Below are 8,278 nucleotides of genomic sequence, written 5' to 3'. Positions count from 1 at the left end.
TTTTTTTTTTTATTATTAAAAAGATTCCCAGACTAATTCGACTGAATGTGAAATTTGATGAGGGAAATTTCCTCTCCAGAGCTTCTCATTTTGGGAGGAAGGGAAAAACAACAGCAGCTCTGCTGACAATAAAATTCTATTAGAGTTGAACTACCATTGGTTGTTTTGCTTTCATTTGTGTTTATCTTTTAATTAAGCTATCCTCATCTGTTTTTTAATTTTTTAAAAAAAGATTTTTTTGTCCTCTTTCTTTACGTGTGATTCAGGAACAGGTGTTCTGTGAGCCTGAATGAAAAGGTATAGTGTTGTGGCCCTTATTTACCATGCTGGATGGTGAAGACAGCCTTCTAAGAAGATAAGTACTGTTAAGATATATATGTTACATTGAGGACAGTATCCAGACCATGCCTGATATAGGCATTGCAGAGTCATAGTTTTGTGGCCACATCTGGGCTGCCTGAATTAGGTAGTCTCCCTATAGACTCTATGGGGAGATTTAGGCACGCTTGAAATCCAAAAGCCCCTGCCACTTAAACGTGGTACATAATCTGTCTCAGAGGTTGGAGCAGCCAGCGTTGCTGGGGGTATCATCTGCCACCACCAGCACTGAGGGCGTGATCTTTGCCACTGCTGCAATTCCCAGGCAAAAAGCCACGGCTGGACCTCAGACCTATTGATTACAGCTTTTATTCACCAGCATGTGCGCCCTAAGTTTTCTCTGCCTGGAGGAAGATGGGATGCACAGCTCTGGTATGGGGGAAGAGGGTAATCCCTTTTCAGGCTGGGTCACGGTGCAGGCAGGGGTGCAAAGGCTGTGGGGCCAGAAGGAGAGCAAACATCAAAGAGCCCAACCAGGACCTTGTGGTCAGGGTAGTCTGCTGGGAGAAGCAGGACCAGGGTTTGTCTCCCTGATGAGCATCCTCCCCATGGAAAACGAAGGCACAAGATTAATTTTGTTTCTAGTGAATACTTAAACTGAGTAAGAACCAGTTATTGCATAACAGTGCGATAAAAGATTTCCTGGGCTAGTGCTGTGTGCTGCAACAGATCCTACAAGAGCTGAGAAGACTTGGCTTCCCAGAAGAGGAAGAACTAATTTTCATAGCTCTTTCAGCACTATCATTCATTGTAACATGAGTACAAATTTAACTTTATTAAAGCAGCATTTCTAAGGTAGCTCAGCTAAACACAGAAAATAGGAGACGCCACCACGCGCTGTTTTCGTAAGGACAGCAGCTTTAATATGGGAGAGCAATGAATTGCCTGGAATGATATTAAGTCCTGGAACACTGTGCTAATGCTGGTCTGCACTTGAGTAACTCCCAGTGCAACATCAACGGGCCTCTGGCTGTAGTTTTGTTCAGTGAGTAGGTGTTAGAGGGTTTTTTCTCCAGCATACACCAATCTCTGGTTCTGCCAAAGGCGATCAATGTTTTCCTGTTGATAACAACAGGGACTGAACCAGACTCCCACAGCCAGGCTCACCATCCTTCCTGGAGCCATCCCTAGCACCCAGTTACAAAGAGCTGAACAGTGGATTTTTACAACGTATAGAGCAGAAGGCAGTGTTTGCCACATAGCACCCTACTTGTTTTGTGACTGGTCATAGGAAATTACTTGTTTTATGTGTAGTTTGTGGGTTTCAAGAGTCAGCAAAGGCTCATGACACCTGGGGACCATTTTGGATATTTGGGGGTTGAAAACGGATCTGCTTTTTGCATAAGACACCTTGCATCCACCTCAGATTTCAGTCAGTCCTCAAAGAGCCTGGGTGAAAAGTGGGTGGACTGTGACTACCCAGGGAGGCAGGTGCTTGTGCAGGATGAGGAGCTATTCTGATTTTTTGTTCTGAAATAGGCACAGGGAGAAGGCTGTGACTGAGTGTTTTGCACAGAGGTGGAAAAGGATAGTCTCGGTCGTGGAGGGTTTCTGGTGGCTGGGGAGACACCACAACTGTTTCACTTGACACAACTCTCACAACTTGACATCACAAGATGATGCCAAGGACAGAGAGGCTGCCATTGAGAAATGACAGCATGTCGGGTTGTTTGCTTGAGCTGGATGAATGCACAGGAATAACCTGATGCATACAACACTGTGGAATAGCACATGCCGAAAACATCCAGTGCTGATCGTCTGAGCATGCTCTGGCCCTGGGCTGGGTGTTCATTTGGGGTTTGATCCAGTGCAGCTGCTTTTGTGTTCTTTTGCTCCCAGTTTCTGTAAAATAAGCAGTTTTATCAGTGGAATTTATCTTTTGGTCCAGTAGACTCTAAACAGTTTCATTCAAGAAATGCACACATACATATACACCCACATTTAAAAACACACTTACACTCATCAGATATAGTTATCTATATATTATTCCATTGCTGCCTTTTAGTAAAGTATGATACAATTAAATAATAAAATACTTCCTCGTCTGGTCAAGTTTTTTCCATCAGTCAATGAGAGTTTATAGCTCTGCTCTGCATGGCACAAAGGATTTTTACCCTCCTCACCATTCACCCCTCTCCAGTGATGCTCTGCACAACACTACAGACAAAAGCTGAGTAAAGGAAAAGCCATCAAGGTAGTTAAATCGGGCACTGAAAAGGGTAGGAAACCCCAAGAGGGTGGAGTGAATCCTCAGCTCTCTTCCCTTTTGTGCTTGCTTTGTGACAGAGTCCTTAATTAAATGATTGCACAATGCTTTTTTCCCTGTGGGATCAGACTTCATTGAATGCACAGGATGGAAGGGCTTACTGAAAAACAGGCCTTAGGTAGGACTTGTTTTATTCTCTTTATTATTAATTGTGAGCTTTCAGGCCTTAGCTGCTGCCTGCTCTGGCATTAGAAGCATTCCCAGCCCACCGGGCTCTCTGCAGTGCTCCACCTTGGGCGTGTCTGAGCCCCACAGACTCATGTCTTGCAAGGGCATGCAATCCCTGTATTGCAGACAGGAACTGGGGCACAGGCTGGCAAAGGCTGGGAACACTCCTGAGCTTGGCATGCCACTGTCAGATTTTGGGGATCTTATTTTTGCAGCAGGCAGTGCCAAATAGTGCTGTAGTGTGATCCAGCCAAGCCAGGCATGTGGAAAAGGAGCCTTGCATGAGTGAAACCTGCAGTTCAAGCCACTAGCTGAGCATCCCATAGGAACAGGTAGGGCCAAACCTGCCCCTCACCCCACCTCAGATCAGCTCTTTGTCCCTGTGCAGTACACTGCTACACACCCATCCTGGTTCTATGAACCCACTGGCATCACCTCCGGTCGAACCTCCCTGGCTCCCCAGCAGAGTCTCCTCGCCCAGCCAGCCTCTTCTGCCTATGCCAGTCCTTGTCCTATTTTCCCTCTTCAGCCACAACCTCTCCCTGCCATCCCACCTTCCCTGGGGAATGTGCTCCCGCTATTAGGCTTGGGGAGGTTGCTCCACCATCCTGATCCTGTGATTGAGGTGGTGGGGCATTCAGAAACCAGGGGAAAAGGGCTCTGGTGGCTATCATGAGAGTCTGGGCCACGTGTTGTTCACAGCAAGCCAAGAACTGAGCTTGTGGGGGAAGTCGTGCTGAGCCATCAGAATAAGCATTTCTAGGGATCATCGACTCCACAAGGAATGTAATTGCTATAATCTGAAGGAAACAGAATAAACCCGTGCAAACTGATACTTTTCAAAGACTGATACTTTGGCCAGATGACAGTAGTTGGTGACAATAGTGGCAAAGAGCACAATTAACAGAAAAGGCGACCTCCATGCCAGATTTCAAGTTCCTGCTCCAAGTGCTGTTCTCAAAAGGGTACCAGAATTTTGTCACCATGAGCAAAAGAGTGCACTTTCCCCAGCCTCAAGGACTGAATTACGTAGATTTAAGACATTGGCCTGAGGCAGACAGATAACACGGAAAAATGTTACATTTTGAAAGTTAAAATCTGGTAAAATTCAAAGTGTCTGAGAGCAGGGGAATTGCACTGAGGAGTGCTGTAAAATGCCATCAATAAAAGATTGCCCAAACACCTGCGATGCAGGCTGAGAGTTAAGACCCCTTGATGGGGACCTGCTTTTCCTTGACTATAAGAAGGATAACCCTGGCAATCGTACAGTAGACCCTGAACACTGGATGCCTATCTACTCCTCCTCCAGGCAAACAAAGCAGAAAGCCTCTCCTGAGTAGCTCTTTACACCAGCAACCATTTCATGGCAGTGAGGAGGTGCTTTGCACTGCCTGGTGTCCCTAAAAGAGTGCGCACCTATTCCTGCCTGGGAAATCCTGGCAGCTTTGTATGGGACAGCCCTGAGTTCAAAAAGAGATTAACCGAGGGAATAAAGCAAAAGTAGCAGTAGCATTTGTTCTGTTGATGCATGGGGGAGACAAAAGAAAGGAAAGGGGGAATAGCAAGGCTTCAGAGTGGAAAATTAGTGACAGGCAAGGTTGATATTGCTGAGAGCCCTAAACGTTTTCCTCGCTGCAGCAGACACAAAGAAAGCAAAGGGTACTGTCCCAGAGTCAGGAGCATGCTTCCTGCAGAGAAAGAAAGAAAAGTGTTAAATTGGCTTTTCCTATTGTTGAGGAGCAGACAAAATGGCTCTTTTCTGCTATTGGAAGCGTTCAAAACCATTAAAAGCTGCCAAGGCCCGGAGTCTGTAAGGCTGTAAATAGCAGCATCTATACTTAATTGAAGATGATGAAGGATTAAGTGAATTTCTGTCCCATAAGCTTGACATCAGCCGTGTGACAAAGATGAGGAATGCGATGGCAAAGAATGTGACTATGAGAGTTTTGAAATGCAGAAAAAGGGGCAGCTTTTCCTGGCACATGGCTGCTCGCTGGTACTCTTTAATTCTTTAACAGGCCGCAGATTGTTCAGGTGGCCAACACGTACCTCTTGATATGCTGGTCCCAGAAAGTGTCACAGCGCCAATGCAAGCTACCCCATGAGGGGACATCCTCTCCTTGAAATGCCTATGAAAACGGCTGTCGGAGCAATGAATCATTTGCTACTTTGAGACACAGATGTTTTTTTCTTTGAGCTGAGAAAACCTGTTTGGGTTTCCTTTTAAAACATTTAATCTAAACGCATCTTGTGGCTTTGAGACCAGGTTCATTTTTGATCAAACTCCGGAGTCCTTTCAGAAGCTCCAGCTCTGAAGAGCTAGAATGAAAGGCATTTTCCCTTCCCGCCCTCTCCATTCTGCTGGTCTTCAGGAGTCGGGCGTGAGTTTTTATTGCTAGCCACTTGAAAATAAAATTAGTCTGTGCAGGTATCTTTGGATAGACACTGTAAATGATGGACTTCAGCAAAAGCAAGAACATGTCATGGAAGTGGGGTAAAAACTGGCCCAGGAACAGAGCAGGTTTGCATGAAGACACAAGCAAGGAGGAAGTGCCATAAGAGGCCTTCTTGGAAAAGCCAAGCTCTCCTGGTTGGATAAAAGCCCACCTGAATTATTTCACCGACCATTATATTTTGAATTAAGCCCTTATTTACACCCAGTCTTTTTGGCTGATCTCCCTGAGATGCACAGACATGGGCTCATTTGGTCCCTGAGCTAGAAGTGATATCATTTTCTCATAACACAAAAATACACCAAACTACCAAGGGACAAAAAGGAAGCAGAGCAAGAAAATAGAAGTAGACACTTAGGCAAGACCTGTAGTCCAGGCTAAGGGGAGACGTGAGGTAACAGAGGAAGGACACTTTGCAGTCGCTTAGCAAAGTCAGGTCAGAGCATAGAGTGGGAAAAGGACGGAGAGCTTGGTCAACAAACATGAAGAACCAGATGTTCGGCTGCTTTAAATCACAGCTTTTTTTGACCCAAGGTCTAGTGCGTACCTTTTTGGAATTGCAGAGCAGGCAGCACCCTCTCTGCACGCTCTCTTTCTGACTATGATCAGAGCATGTGGTAATCACAGGGGGAAAAAAAAGAAAAAAGAAACCTTTAAAAGTAAACAACTCCCTCCGAACCCCAGCTCTCTTTTCTAGCCACCCCCACAAAACAACAGCAGCAACAATAACAGAAAAGCTTTCTAGAGGCCCCTGGGCTCTCTTACTGTGGTACAGTTAAAAGCCATCCAATCTGGAAACTCCAGTTAAGAGTAAACACCCCCAAAATGAGCTTTTGATCAGAAGAGCAATCATTGCACGTGTCTTCTTGCTCTGCCCATTGGTGTACATTTCAGTCTGATATGCAGCAAATTTTCCACATTAAATTGTCTAAATAAGAGTCAAGTAGCCTCATTTTTTATGCGGGGTCCTTTTTAAGCCCAGATTTTCTCCTGTACAGTCATGCCCTCTTCCCCTTCAGCAGCACAGGCCCCCTTCTCCCAGGTAGCTGATATGTGGGCAAAGCTGGTCCCAACCCTACCAACTTGCCACGCTCCCCATCCCCTTCTCCCTGATGTCTATTTACCAACCCCTTTAGACTTTGTCCCAGTCTCCACCCTCTTGATTGGTGCTAATTTACGTCGGTTCTCGGACCTTGGTCATCCATCTAATTGTTTTTAATCCAATTGAGAATTTTGCCCTCAATATCTATATCCCAGAGAGATTTACAAGGAAAGATTAAGGGCACCAGATAGCTCGGTGAGCTAAAGAACAAGCCAGGGCAATCTGAGGGCTCAGAGGTGTCTGCAGTGTGCAAACATCATCAGCAGGATCGTGTCTTCTTCATGCCGAAGAGGACTAATTTCCCTAAAATCGGTGGCCTGGCTCACTGAGAAAAGTCAGTGTGAAAATGGAAATCAGGGCCTTAAGTCATGGGGAGGAATTGTTCAGGTTACGAGGGGTTTTATGGGGGATTAAAGGATGAGACTGTCATATGGAAAATGTAAGCAGAGTGTCATGGAGAGCTGTGAGACTGCAGAGGGGTCTCCCCGAGGGGGCTGTAAGCCCTGTTGTTTGAGTCACTTGAAATCAGCTGAGGCAAAACCTCTAAGCATCTACCATAAATAATGGCCCTTCATTTCTGTCAGGGACTAGGACAAGACAGGGCTCTCCCGTCACTCGTTTCTGCGATGCTATTAGGCTAATGTGATCTGATCCAGCGGACTGCGGCAACAGCCTTCCAGGATGTCCATTGACGGGGAGTGCGTAGCTCCATGCTGTCACCTCTCATTGCTGCTGCCTTGGAGAAGTGATTCAGATCCACCGAGGGAACAAAATGTTATCATGACCAGATTTGAGCCCGAGCTCTCTGCCAGGCCCTTTGCATAGAGATGACAACTACACATTTTTGTTTGAGAAGTGGGATAAGTCTGCTGAAAGGTGGTCAGGGTGTTTCTGGCCGGGACAAGTGTAGCACATGGTCTGGGAGATCAAATGAACGAGTTCACTCTGAGGCAGCACAGCTGGAGCCATACACCAGCGGTGAGAAATCTGATTCCTTTTTTTCCCAGCCACCTGCTCAGGGAATACCACAGACTATTACTCTGAAGTTAGGATGAAACTACGATTGCATTTCTATACGCAGGTCTTGCTAGTGTGTAGTCAGCTTCCTTAGATGATTTGTTCCTCTAGCAACCCTTTGGCAGGTTTAAGATACATTTATGCCCAAAGCAATCCTATATATCTGAAGGACTGTGGAGTTTAGGGTGTCCCAAAGACTGGGTATGCCCAATCTGGCATTTTCTGTAAACATCAGAGTATAAAACAATGCAAAAATAGCATCCTGGGGACCAGCACATCCATGAAACAGGTGGACTTTCATACTTCTTGCTTTGAAGATAGGTAGGGGGTGCAGAGGAAGGGAAAGATGCCACTGTTAGATGAGATGGGATGAAAACTGGAAGACTAGGAGGTGTTTAGGTTTAACAACTACCCTGATACCTGTTGGAGGGACAACACAGCAGGGCATAAGCAATTGAAGAGGTTCCTGGAATGGGTTGATGATAACTTCCTTCTCCAAGTGGTAGAGGAGCCAATGAGGAGAGGTGCTATGCTGGACCTTGTTCTCACCAACAAGGAGGGGCCGGTGGGGAATGTGAAGCTCAAGGGCAGCCTGGGCTGCAGTGACCATGAAATGGTGGAGTTCCAGATCCTTAGGGCACCGAGGAGGGCGCACAGCAAGCTCACTACCCTGGACTTCAGGAGAGCAGACTTTGGCCTCTTCAGGGATCTGCTTGGCAGAGTGCCATGGGACAAAGCCCTGGAGGGAACAGGGGCCCAAGAAAGCTGGGTAACCTGTTGGAGCGGGTCCAGAAGAGGGCCACGAATATGATCAGAGGGATGGAACACCTCTCCTGTGAGGAAAGGCTGAGAGAGTTGGGGTTGTTCAGCCTAGAGAAGAGAAGGCTTTGGGGA

This window comes from Aptenodytes forsteri, unplaced genomic scaffold (assembly GCF_000699145.1).
Source record: "Aptenodytes forsteri isolate BGI_AS27 unplaced genomic scaffold, ASM69914v1 Scaffold284, whole genome shotgun sequence".
NCBI lineage: Eukaryota > Metazoa > Chordata > Aves > Sphenisciformes > Spheniscidae > Aptenodytes > Aptenodytes forsteri.
The sequence above is the reverse complement of the archived record's forward strand: the minus strand, read 5'-3'. Positions refer to the sequence as shown.